The sequence below is a fragment of the Numida meleagris genome, chromosome 6, assembly GCF_002078875.1.
Source record: "Numida meleagris isolate 19003 breed g44 Domestic line chromosome 6, NumMel1.0, whole genome shotgun sequence".
Taxonomy (NCBI): domain Eukaryota; kingdom Metazoa; phylum Chordata; class Aves; order Galliformes; family Numididae; genus Numida; species Numida meleagris.
In genome coordinates, this window is record NC_034414.1 from 5,356,201 (window position 1) to 5,370,629 (window position 14,429).

Consider the following 14,429-nt stretch of genomic DNA (forward strand, 5'->3'; position numbering starts at 1 on the left):
TTCTATAAGAGTTAGAAGATAATAAGATCATTATTATAGAGGAAAACTCGCCCACTGAAATTAGACTACTAAGCCAGGCAGAAATAAGTATAGGCCACAGCATCTTTGTATTTGGCGTATGCTTTGCTATTCTCTGCAGTTTATTCCCAAAAAAACACCCCTGTGCTCTAGGCAAATTTGAAGCATTTTAGTAATACATCACATGTTAAACATGAGGGTCCCTGAATCGACATTTCCACTCTCCCGAGAGTGCATTCTTCAGATCACACAAAATACGAACACTAACTTTCATCACTACCACATACCCTCTTCAGACTGTCTCTGCACGAGCCACAACCAGTGTTTCCTGCCTCTGGGGAGCCCAGTTTGCTCATACACAGCAGCTCTGATTTGCTGTTCTCGGCAGTTTATTTCCAAACAACCTCCCTTTTGCTCTAGGCAATGCCTACTAGAGTATAACACCCAAATCTGGCGTCGAATTTTTCTATTCACGCAATGACTTACTAACACAAGATTCTATAATTGAAATTCATTAAGTTCCTGACCCTTCTTTCATTTCTTTGCATATGCTACGATGTTGCCAAGTAACCTTTTTTTTTTTTTAACATCTTAGCTTAATTTCTTCTCTTATTCAGTAGTGCTTGCCCACTAATCATTGGAAAGTGAGATACTGAAGGTTATTGTGTTCAGCCCATCAATTTATCTTACTAAAAGCAGCCCTTCAAAAGAAACTTAATAAAAGCGGTGTTATTGCCAGTCCTAAAGGCTCAAGTTTTCTTTTCATCCACAGGTACAGTATAGGAAACACTAATGCAAGATTTGTCTTTATCACTGCATCTTGAGATCACCTACCGTCGTATGAGCAGCACTGTGCTTTCGCTGCTTTTGGCAGCACACAGCTCACCAGCAGGCTTCTACCTGGCTGTAAGCATCATCTGTTCTTGTGGGGTCTGCTCACCTCATGTCCCAGCCACTGGAGATTACAGCCTGGCACCTCTAAAAGTTCTTTAACTGTTACGTGCCCAACCCTCCCAGCTATCCAACAGGAAACAAAAGAATCATTTCACCTCTGTCCACAACCACTCTCTACTGAATCAGCACACACACTCTACCATTTTCTCCCAACAACGTACGTACAGGCAGTTGACAAAATCCCATCTCAAACAACACTAATTTTTCAGTTTTCTCGAGCTGGCAGACCGTAACACTTCATAGATCATCGTTGCATTTGATAAATTGTTTATGGAAAGATGCAGTTATACTCTAATGATTTAAATGATTAAAACAACAGCTGGGAAATGAAAAGCAACCTAACAAAGTATTGAGAAGTATCAAAATGAACAAGGGAGAGCAAGAGCCCCAGGGTGCCCTGCGTCCCACCACCTACATGCCAGCAGCCTGCCACCAGTGCTGCCGAGGCCTCTGCTAACATCTGGATCTTTATGCTGCTCTCCTCCAGTACACGTTAACTTTTACCACTGTTTTACATTTTAAAAGCAGGTGTTGATAGGAAGTTAAATGATTAAACAACAATCCGCAACACTAAGTTATCGAGGAGACTTGAATGGCAAGACAGGAGGGCCGAGTTCCAAAACTCACAGAGAAGGAAAACACTGGGTCTTTCACATGCATGAAGGGAAAGGTTATGATTTAGGGCATCAAGCTATAGAACAAATGCATTAGCTGCGTATTTCGGCTCAACGATACACTAGTTACTTACAATGACGTCTTATAAATCAGAAGCATTAGCATGTACCTCAGGGATAGCGAGGGCAGTGCAGCCCTCCAGGAGACACCGCCGCAGGGAGAATTATGCTGGGAACCTGTTTTCAAAGAAAACTTAGCAAAGACACTAGCAGCATTTCTCTGAAAGTGATACAAGTTTTGATCCCAAAGCATAATTCTGCATGGATGACTTCAAAAGCCACCACCACCAGGCTCTGGTTTGGTTCTCCGGTCTCCTGGAAGGCCTGTGCCTCAGAGCTGAACCCATGGCCTCTTCGCTTTCCCACTCTCCTGGGGTTTGAGGTATGCAGGCCCCAAATCCTTCCTACGGAACAATTCCCAAGAATCTAATTCATCCATGAAGATGAAATAAAAGCCTTAAACATTAAACCAGGAAGAATTTCTAGTTCCTAAATCGCAATAAATCACTCAGATTAATGCAGCACCTACGCTGGATAAAACATTCCCAGATGCACAGAAATCCCCCTCCTCAGAGCCTTACAGCTCAACCCAGCAGTGTTACTGCTTACGGTCCACGACGTGCTGACCAGGTGCCACTGGCTTTGCTACAGGTGAACAAGTCAGAGGTCACTGCAAAGGACCACGTAATTCCACACTTTGCCAGGCCTCTCGGACAGATTAATAAATAGTGACAGACATGCCCACATCCTCCCCAGATTTTGTCGCATTGCATGCTTTGTATGGAGAACAGTCCTTAGACAAATATTTTCTAGAGGTAGAAGCCATTTTATCACATTGTTTGGTGAAGGGGTAAACTTGTCAATATTTAAAACCCATCTTCTGATTTTGAAAGGGGAAGGATGGAAACTTTGATGAAGGGAACAGTGGAGTACCTGACTGTATCTGCCAACGCAAGGAAAGGTGGACAGTCTGCAATTTTTTACAGTAGAAGTTTGGTGCATTATAAGCACATCCTGATGTCTCCAGCCAGAAAAATATATACATACAAAGAGCTGATTTTGTGATACAACACATGCTGAATGAAAGAAAGCTAAATACTCATTTCCTCTCAATAAACACAATGAATGTCAAAATACAGTATTACGTTACTTGGCCACTGTCAGTCATCAATCGTTTAAATTATATGTACGAGTGCTTTTGTTAGCTTGACTCCATCTTCCAGCATGGTCGAGCATCAAGAAAACATCTGGTTTCTCCTCTGACTAAAAAGAACGAAATGCAAAAACCTTTCAACATTCTCATGGGTAAGTCTTATTTGCAAAAGCACACAAATGTAAGAGCAGACTGCCACAAACCACTTTAAAAGCCACACCTTTGCTGGAAACCTCCATGTACACGTGTCACCCTTCAAAACCTTACAGAGAGTTCTGGAAACTGTAAAACAGAGGTCTGAGATTTCTTTCAGAGATGCCATTAATTGCGACTTGGTGCAATATGGAAAAAAAAAAATCTACATTTCCAAACCCACATGAGGATTCAACGCACCACTCAGCAGCTTACTGCTAACGCTTCCAACAATTAGAGTTGAAGGGAAATGATGGATCTTTTTATTACAGATTGGGGCTGGTTTACTTCCAGTGAGATTTATGAGATTAAACAGAAAAGGCTTACATTATCTACTGTCAGAATTTGGGCAAACTAAGAAAACCCTTTGCGTAAGGAAGCTACACAAACTCATCTTCTCAGCCTGATATAAGCCTCAACAAATTACGAGTCCAAACTCTGTTAACCCCAGATGCTGGTCAGCAATAAAACGAGAAGGCAGTAAAATTCAGATTTGCTGTGGTATGCTTGGGGTGCCAATAGCAGTCCAGTGGTTTTTTTCTCAAGTGTCTATGACATTAATGGAAATTCAGTAACTGAATTACTTAAGCGCTTTTGAAAATCCTGTTAAAGAACCCTTGGCAGATAAAATTCATTTTTAGTCGGTGAAATACTTTTTCTAAAATTTGTGCATGAGTGGCTTTCCAAAGGTAATAAAAACAACCCAAAACTCAAAACAGTATCAACATCAGTATCGGCATCACTCTAAGGCTCAAGAAAAAGTCTGTGCTTTAAATAAAAGAGTAAAATGCTATTTTTATGCTAGTATGGTTTCAATTAAAAGTCATTAAGAAGCATTTTTCCCACATTCTTTTGTTACTGGGCGTCTGCTATAAATTATACCCTCTGCGCACCCTGCAAGAACTCAATTGCTGATGAATCTGCACCTGTACTAGCAAGGAAGGTCAACAAGCTGTCTGTGTCGAAGGCAAGGTTTTGTTCCCTTGCTCTAAGGTCTACAAGCACCAACTCATTAAATGTACTTAGAAAGTACAATCTGGAATCCCAAACCCCATAAAGATACAAATTTAGATCCAATTTTAAGGACAACGAGATTCGCAAGATTCGCATTTATGTATCACAGCAAGAGTGATGCTAAACTAACCTGTGGCACCCCTCCAATTATTTCAATAGCACCCCGCCAATTATTTAAATAGCAGGAGTCATAAAATGGGGTGGATTTACCTCTGGGGTGGAAAACACAGAGATGACATTAGCCCCACTGCAACAGTAAAATAGTTCTTCAAACCATAAAGCAAAAAACAAAATGAAGCAGATGACCAGGATGGAGCAAATTTAATTGGTTTTGCTCTACCTTGAGACATCAAAAATGCCATTTTTCTCAGAAATTAAGATGATTTTGATCAGAGGGACAGATGTACTAGTGGTTGGCAATGCTGCCCATGGCAGGGGGGTTGAAACTCTGTGATCTTTGAGGTCCTTTTCAACCCAGGCTGCTCTATGAGTCTATGTACGAAACTACCACAATCATCTATAATTACAAAGTTCTCTTTAGAAAAAAAAAAAGACTGTTAGATGATGAATTACTGCAGTATATACTCAGGTTTTGATGGTCATTTGTCTTAAGAATGAAATATGGAATATCCTAAAACGTACAGAACTCAAAAGCTAAGCTCTGGGAGGACTGAGGCTAGAGTGCTTGCAAACAACATTTGATGCTGGTTCTGATTTACTTACGTATTTATTCCAATAAACGTTTGGTCTGAAGCACAGTAACTACTAGAAGTTTTCCTGACATTCAGCTCTGGAAATATGCTTTAAACCACAAGGTAAGTATATTGTGTAAGTAAGAAATTTCTCAAGTGTTCTCAACCATTTTGCTTCCTGACCTGAAGGCAGAAGCCCCGCTCTCCAGGGTTGGGATGCAATCCAACCCCCGTGCAAGCAAAGCCCTCTCCTAAATGGAACGCTAATCATCAGAATCTCTCTTCTGCTCTTCCTTATAATTTGATTTCCACCAGGACAATGGAGCTGAGCCCAAGAAACCTGTTCAAAGGAAGGACAATTCATGCTGGGCAAGCATCACTGGCTCCCTTTTTTAAGTTACTAAGTACATAGAGTGCCTTCAACATGCCTATAAAATTGTCACCGATGTTAGTAATCTGTAAGCAAACAGAGCAGAAGTCTAACCCAAATAAAAAGAATTTTCTTCACCCTCCTCCAGCCTCAGATACTATATTAAGGAAGTAAATTGGCAGACACTTATCTACAAAGTCCATTTGTGAATCTGAACCAGAACAAAAATGTGTCTCCGCTAGGATGTATATTCTCTCTCTTGCATCTAGACTTCAAAAATCTTTTTAAAGATTTTAGTAACAAAATGCTTCCACTTAAATCTGGGCATCTAACACTATACTCCTAAGGAAAACTCTTCACAACAGCTATGCTGCCTTAAAAGCCTTTCTGCCATTTATATCCATGCATATGAAGTACTTCAGCCCTTGTCAAATGTTTCAACTTCCAGATCCTGGAAGTTTGATCCTCTTAAGTTTTAAGAATTCTTCTGCAGGGAAGACAATACAATATGGACTGCAGTTCAGCTCTCCTGAAGTCCTTCCTTCTTAACAAGATGAGAGGGGAGATTTAATAACTAGCTTCTACCAACATCTAGACAACCTCAAAGGACAAGTTCCCACTCAGCGTCGTGGTTGCCAAAAGCTGCACATTCTCAGTGGTTGACTGAAGTTACGTAGGCTTCCATGTTACACGCTCACACAGCCGGCCCAGTATTTCTGTACTGCTACTAATTCCATGGCTACAAATTCTGACTCCAGTCACTCATCTTAATCTCAACTTGAACTCCAGATTTAGATTTTGGGGCAGATCTGAACTAGCCCTAGGATGTACAGAAAAACACCTATTTATTTATTTTTCCCCAAATACGAAGAAAACGCCAGCGCCATGTTCTGCTCCTAAGCATGCTCTCCAACTTCACAATGCCTTCGCTGGAGACACAGTAACATGAAAAAAGACTTTGGGCAGCAAATTCTAGTTGATAGGTTTTTGTACTTTTATCTATCCTTAACTTTCTAGGGCAATCGTCTTCATTACAGCTAACATCATCTCCCTGGCATACGTGTCTAAAATGAAACCCAATTGCAGACCGAATTGGATTCAATCAAAAAATACTGCTGTTCCTGGGCGAGTGCAATGGAGGGCTGTAGATAGTAAAAGCAGGTTCTTTTCTTGTGTTGTGCCAAATATTTTCCCAGCCAGAAAAGCTTATATCAGATAGCTTTCTCCCTCTTTTCTCTCTCTCCAGTATTAAACAACTTATGACAAGGAATCCAGAGGTCAAATAGTATACATTCCAAAATGTTTCAAGATGCAAACATTAGTTTGGAGGAGAAAAAGCTTGGTAGATAGAAGTTAACAGCAGAGGGGGAGAGAAATTAAATCTCATGTGTGCATGAGCAGAACACTGCTTGAATGTAAATTCAGCTGGAGATTTCGCTCACAACTGCATGGTGCGTTCTGACTTTCTTCCCCCTTTCTTTTTCAAACCTCACTCGCTATTTAGCGTGCTGATACACCTCTCAAGCAATGCTAGATGTCGCTGAACTCAGCAGCAATGCCTTCTTATGCAAAGTAAAAACAATTCTTACGGATAAAATCCAGCAGAGCATTTTTGTTTCTCCGGCACTGCAACTTTGCTGTGGCATTTGTTTGTCACGTATCACATTTAAACAAGGAATACTGGGAGAAGTGCTGCTGCATGTACCACCAGGAGGCTTTATCAATAATGTAGTTAACAAGCAAAGGTTTTGTGGGGAACCACAGTGTTACAGGTTATCTAAGAACAATTTTTTCCAGCTTCTACTTTTATCATAAAAAATAAGGAATTAAATGTCCTCAGCAGGAATATTTGGACATTGACATTTATCAGAATTATTACTGACTTCTGCAGTTAGCAATTATTTTCAGAGTTAAATCATTTATTTGCAAAGGTGCACTTCCCCTTCCCCCCCCCCCAAAAAAAAAAATCAAATAAAAGCAAAAAGAAATTATAGTCAAGGTATAAATCTACCTTAGGGATACTTTCAGAAAACTCAATTTAAAAATAATTTACTTTCAATTCTATGCCTGTAACAAAAGCAGGGGAAAAGAGGGAAGCATTACAGAATCACTTCAAATTTAACATTTTACTCGAGTCAATTTCAAAGCCAAATAAGCTGAAGCACCTCACTGTATTGCTTCTATACCTGAATAGTTGGAAAGTATTGTCCTGCATGACTCTGAGGCTGCTGTTAATTGAACAAACCTGCTTGGTAATTGCTCAATATGCGAGTGAATGCAAGACCTTGAAAACTTTGAAATCTATCTACTTTCCAAATCCATACACAGTGCACTACCAAATGTTGGTCCCTGTGGCAGATGCAGAAAGTGATTTCTACACCAAATCCAAGAAGCAAACATTTTGTAGCTTTGAAATTTAGAGAAAGGATATCACCACGAAAACCGCCAGGAAGGAAGGAAACAGACTGCACCACATAACATTTTATGATACAGAATGAGATGCGGGCAATGCAAATTTGCTTACACGATCCAGTTGCAAGCAATGCAAATGCAATCTCACCGATTATACTTTAAAACAGAAGAGGGAATTTCATTGTTCCAGCCAATGCATTAGCCACGTAAAAAGCACAAAACTTCAGATCTGCAGAGGAACAAATAGAAGGCATCATTTCACACTCAGATGGGAATAACCAAGGTAGGTGAAATCCATGCTGCCGTGGTGCTGGTGATCATGAACTGGATCGCGGAACATTTCAGCTCACACAGTCAGTCGTACAAAAGGTCTCACGCACAGAGGTGAATTCCACCAATCTTATCATTAACAAGCTGAAGACAGAGAAATTGTAGACCTTAGGCCCCCCAAACCATGAGCTTAAACAAAAATGCAAAAGGATCTTCGCTGTTTTCATTCACCTTCTGGTTTCTTAAAGCTTGAGAATATGAGGAGGTATCCCTGAGGTAAGACAGCCTGTGTGAATTGAAAGTACCACAACTTTTCCTATGTGACTCCCTAGGGAGGCTATTTATTAGGCACAGTCCTGTTTTCTGATTTAGCTTAAGCTCTCTTCTTAGACAATATGAGTGTCCACACCAAGAGGAATTCCAGAACAGCAGCTGCAGAATTGCCTTCTCTGTAGGAACTACTGGAATCAGTTATCCTGTATGGTCACACTTATTCTTTGTTTCCATTTTTTATTCTCCTCTCAGCATTTATGAGAAAAAGAAACTTAATCTTTACATAGAGAGAAAGAGAGGTATGTATTCTGATAATAAGGTTTCCAGGAAAGCTCCTACTGCTTTAAAATACACAATAAAATTGCAGAAGTTGTCAAAACCCAACTGCATAACATATGAAGCATATCAGGGTGCAGCCATCATCAGCTATACTCACGGGTGCTTCGTAATGATTCTTTTGTTTGGTGTCTTTTTACACAAAAATCAAAGCAATTTTTCCTTGAACTAAGAACAATTATAAAACTGTACCCACCTACCCATCCACAGTAATTTCTCCTCGGTGTGCAAATGAACTATTAGTTGTCTTTCTTGTCATTATGGAGCAGGAAGAGAGATCTTTAGGCACAGGCTACGACAGAATCCCACCACAGCTTTTCAAAGTTACGGGAAATTGCAAATAAAAATTAGTAATTAAAAAAGTCTATGAGTTTTCAACAAAAATAAATAAAGCACTGCTACGCATTCTGTAAAAGGTAACAAACTAAAATTTTCCATCATTCCTGGCCGCCTTAAAATGGGTGTTTTTCTAAGTAAGCTGCTCAAGGAGACAAAAGCTTAAGGTGGTGTTAAAATCTGGGAACAGCTGTCTTTTAACCACTTTCTCCTCTACATCTGGATTCATTTCTCTCTCTTTTTTTTTTTTTAAAGTTTTCTTTACGTTTCTGTATTATAGCATCGTCACTGAAATTTCCAGTCGGACAGCACGAACGGTTTGTGCTTACTGAAGTCATTGAAATCAAAGTTCACAGTGACCGTAATGGTACAGGAATGTGAGCTAAGTCAAACTACTCTGTTCACATCAGTACTTCAACAGCCATATATATTAAACAAAATCAACAGCTAAGATGCTTAGTTCTTTGACTGAAGTGACTAATTTCCTGCGAGCCTTCTCCTCTTTTCCCCCTCCAAACTTTTTGGCAATCGAGAACAGATTTACAGTCTGACTCACAACAAATACTGCCCTCGAGGGCAAAACTGGCAAACCTTCAGCCTGCTCCAGAAATCCCTTCTGCAATCGATTATTCAGTCGAATTCTGCTCCACCGGTTTACTCTCATCTACAAAGTACTGAGCTCCTTCACCTGCTGCTGGCTGTAAAGACTTCAGACTAACCACGGCCTTAATGGGCAAGACTGGCTCTGGAACTAAAAGGCTCTGGTCAAGGGCCTCCAGCATGGCTTCATCTGAAGGCTGCTGCAGAAAACAAACAGTAATACATCCAGACCCTTCCTGTCCTCAGAAATGACATTTTCTTGTTTGAACCATCACAACCTCCCAAAGACCATTTCTCACAGCAGTAATAGCTTGCTGCTACGATCCCACGCTTGTATGCCCTTCTAAGTGTGCTCCAGAAGAGCGGCGAACACAACTCCAATTACATGCTCATGCACATTTTTGTCGACCAGCTCGTGCAAGCAGCTGGCAATCACTCCGTGCAGGTCAGAGATGAAGCCCTTCCCTATGCGCACATCCACAAGCGCACGTACACAGAACATGAACCAGTAAGTCCCTTTGCCCTTGACCTTTGCTAAACAGCCATGTCCAGGGAACAGCCTGCGTTGCAGTCTTGCCATTTAACTATTTCTTAGTAGGGGCAGCCTGCCAGGAGCACCTTCAGGCCCAAGACCACCCTACGTATGGGTTCGCCCAGCAGAACTCGGCTCAGACAGGACAACTGTTTGAAGGAAACCTAATCTTGCAGGAATTTAGCAAGTTCCCTGAGTGGCACGTGCCACTCACTTTGCAATTCCCAGCCTGATGGCAAAAATGCAATTCCAATCCAAGCACGATGGATTGCAAGCTTGTACGTGCAGGGACAACTGCACCATGTTACAAAGGGAATTCCACCTTGGGACATTCAGTATGGCCTGCCACAAGTTTAACAAGATGTCAAAGCTGCACACTGAAGATAACGTAACATACAGCCTGTTCTATATTTGGAAGTAAGCACAGGGAAGTGCTGTTGACTGTATGAACTACACTGTGATTTTCACACCACTAAGCAAAACAGAGCGAAGTGTTACCTCCTCCTGGATTCTCCCTGAAGGCTCCAAGCCCCTGATTCTGTCTTTCACGAGTGCCCCACCAAGCTCTGAATCACAGGAGGCAACAACCTCTGCCAGGAAACCTATTGAGATTATTGCTTTTACCGTTCATCCCTTTCACAGATCTGGTAAAGAACGCTATTCTCAAGCAAAAAGATAAAAACACACAAGCTCAGGTCTTGGTTCTCTTTACAAGTCAGCCCAAAAAGTGAGTCGTGGGCTGTTTTTCATGTCACTAACACAGGAAAAAAAAAGGTCTTTTTTCTGTCCCATTAATTCAGAGCCTATGTTGTGACCATATACGCAGCTGGCTGGTCACATCCTCTCTAATGCTTGTTATAATCAGGCATGTTTTCAGACAAACCTCTTCCCAATCCTGATCCCACTGCAGCTCTAACAACTATCTGAAGCCAGTACCACAAATAAAGACTTCACATTTGGCAATCACATCCCAGAAGACAGCCTTCACAAGACAGCTCAGCATACCTAGACCTGTATCTCTCTGTTCTCCTGTGCCTGCCTTGCCACCTTTAGGGACATGAGCACTGCCTGGGTCTAGCCCTGGAAACTGTGACACCACCGTCGGTCAATTCAGCTCGCTGGGCTAGCAAAAGAGCCAGCAGTAAGAGCACTCTGTTGAGTCCCCTCAACAGAAGCAAGATGCTGAACTGACAGCAATTTTCTCAAGTGTTAATCAATTGGTTTTTTCTTCCTATTGAGAAACAAATAGAAAACTCCTTGATCTAATGAGAATTTTCTCTATTTCCAGACACGGTTTAATCTTGCATTGCATGCTCAAATGCTAGACAACTCATTTTGTTAGAGACGGTATTAGGCTTGGATGGGAAACAGACTTCCTAAACAGAACAATTAATAGCAAACAAAATGAATGGAAAAAGGAAAGCAATTAACCTCAATATACTGAGATAACAAGAACTCTAACTGGAGTTTCTTCACTGTGCTGTACTTTGTAACCTTCTTCAGGTATTACTTTTCCAGTCTTCTCCACCCTAACCATTTGTGTTCCTTTGTTACTCCACTTTTATCTTCCTTGAACTAAACTGTGTCTTTACTCACTCTCATGTATTTATCTGAACTTGAAAATCAGGAAGCAGCTTTATTGCATATGAAAAATGGCTATGCTCTGCTTAGCTTTGCAGCCTTTGCTTTTCGTTGTTGTTTTCCTACAACCGCTTCATTTTCTCCTGAGGGACACACTGACATGAATGCCACATTAACTGCCAACTCCATGAGAAGAGCATTTCAATCAACCATTACAACTACGAATCAGACCTTCGAGTCCCATGGCCAGACGCTGTTTCATGCCCTTCCAGTAACCCTACAGCATGGTTATCACTGCCACTTCTTATCTTATCGCCATTTCAAACATGGTCTGCTATTGTCAGACAACAAGTCAGACCTAAACAATGATGTTAAATGAAGACTTCCTCCCATGGCAGTCTTGAACTCCTAATGAAACTGATCACTCCCTCATGAGATAATGAACCACGGAGGGATTTCACAGGCTTTAAAAACAAAGTCAAAAGAAAGTCACAGGGAACCAAGCTCGCAGAAAATTACAGAGGTATTGCTGCATGCAGACATTCTGGGCAACATTCAGCATCAACGGTATGTAAACGCGCATATGCACACACATTTAGAAACAAATATACATTGTGTTTTTCACTCCTTCCTGACTTGCTAATGACAGAAAGTAAGTAGAGTTGCATTTTCCTCTGGTACACCTGGTGAGGGAAAAAAAATAAATTAAAGGAGGTGCTTTTTTTGGCTCCTAGATTTTAAAAGGCAGCTGAAGTGGCTGGGAGTCTTCCAGAGTAGAGAACCTGGTCTTTGTTAATTTTGCTAAAAATTAGATAACTCTGCACTAAAAAGTGATGTCAGTTAGAGAAAATTATTTTCACAATGTTTTTATCCCAGTAGAAAGTCTGGTACACGTGAAACAAAAAACTAAAACCCTAAGCTCAAGAAGGAGAAGACTTCTGCTTCCACAGTTTTCCTCCATCCAGTGCTTGCTGTCCGAGTATAAGCTTTGTTACCAGCATAATTCGTCCTCAATTAGGTGGCTTTGTTAACATGATTAACATTAGAACTATAGGAGCAGACTTCACTAAAATAGTTCTGACTTCTCTGCAGACTAAGGGCCCTGCTGTCCAGGAGAGCCACATGTAGGAGCTCTAAATGAGGACTAAAGGTTTTCAAGAAGAGAAAGAACATCCGTCCACAGCTCCAGATTACAAAGACCATTTGCCATCTAGCCCACCCCTTCAGCTCAGCGTTAGGTGGGACAACGTTGGCCGGGCTCAGACACAGCACGCCCAGGGAAGCACCCCCAGCTCCATGGGGGCATTTCCTTTCAACCCTTGTGCCCACCCTATTCACGTGCCCACTTGTAAGTCAGGCTGCTGACCCATTTGGTGGTTCAACATCATGAGGGAAGGAAGTGCTGAGCCCACTAGGCATGCAAAGGGGACGTGAGCAAATGCTTCCCTAGCTTGGCTTCATCACTGTAGCTAGCATTATGTGGCACTGGCCTTGTTTTTGCAAGCACTGAACTTCAGTGCCTAAGCTATACAAAAAAGGCAGAAGCACGATATTAAAAAAAAGTGTTTTGCCCTTTTTAGAAATGTAGCTCAGTTTAAGAGCATATTCTGCAACATCTTACCGTTTCTGCAAAGATAACGGAGACTTAAACTCCAGTCTCAATCCCACTGAAGCTAGTGGCAAAACTTCCATGCACAGATGTTGCATTTCACTATTTCTAAATATTTCCCCCGCAACGGTAACAAACCAACCTTTTGAATGCATGCAGTGGAGCATTCAGCTTTGGGAATGTGCGCATTAATGAAGTTCTACCTGCTATCATTTTATTTTCATAAATATTTAGATCAAGTGCTGCAGCACAGCATCACGGGAAGCTCCTTCTAGATTCACTCCGAGTCAGGAGCAGCCACTTCCTCACCAAGTGCAGAGAGCAGAATGAGAAAGCAGGTAAAGCTGTCGATACAGAGAGCCATCTGTATGCTAACCCTCTGTAAAAATACAAGCACTGTAGAACCCTAATGCCCTTTCCAGACATTGTGTCACTACTAACAGCTAATGTAAGAGGAGATTTTAAGTCAAATAGTGTATTAGCCAAAATAACAGCAATAAATAGCAAAACTGCAAGGCTTAGCATAAAAATGAAAAACACTAATGGAGCATAGTGCAGCTTGTTCATACTATGTGCAGTCTAGAATCATGCATAATGTAACAGTGTAACTGCTAACAGCAGGCTCACAGAAGATAATTTACACTTGTTTTTTATGGACATGAGGAGCCGATCTTTGAAGTTGTCCCTAATGAGATTCTGCTTGGCCCTAACAGCATCCTGAGAGAATGTGCTGGTTTTCTCCCCTGCATCCGGTGCATATTTGTAATGCAGAGTACAGACCTATTTAAACAGTACGTGTGGATCGGTGTCCCCCCATCCCATCTCAAAGTAAGATTCTCACTGTGAGGGAAACATCTACTAATATGTCTCGCTTCAGCTTCAAGTCTTACTGTGATTACACATCACCTTTGCTAATTACCAAAAGACACGTGGGGGTTAATGAATAAGGTTTCTACTTGCTTAGTACAGTTGAACTCCTAACTTGGTTAAACAGCCAGGTCACCATGTTATTACAAAAACACAGGCAGCAGCATTAGGAACACAAATAGAAAACCTTTTTTTAGGTGTGCCATATGTAGTCATTGGTTTAATACTATACCCACCTGATTTTAAAGGTCCTTTCATTTATGAGATCAGGAAGAACCATGGAACTAACATCATTAAAACCTCAGCATGCAACTAGTGCAGTAGCCACAATGCTTTTTACATCTAGGAGACGTAGTACGACTGCTGCAAGAAGGCAGTGGGTGAAATGCATGATGTTCCCAGAGATGACGAGAACAGACCTGAACTCCGGCAGGCGAAGAGAACACATGCAGTCATGTCCGATGTCACGTGTAGTAACAACCTTTCTACAGCACTGGACCAGAATGACTGCAGAAGTGAGATCACCCTTTAAAAATGCCTGTTTAA

The 14,429-nt window shown here is 41.3% G+C and overlaps 1 protein-coding gene across 3 annotated transcripts in view; it reads right to left on the reverse strand.

Annotated features, from left to right (window-relative positions):
* Positions 1-14,429, reverse strand: part of MPPED2 (metallophosphoesterase domain containing 2) — a 103,422-nt gene that overhangs the window by 66,395 nt on the left and 22,598 nt on the right. The window lies entirely within an intron of this gene.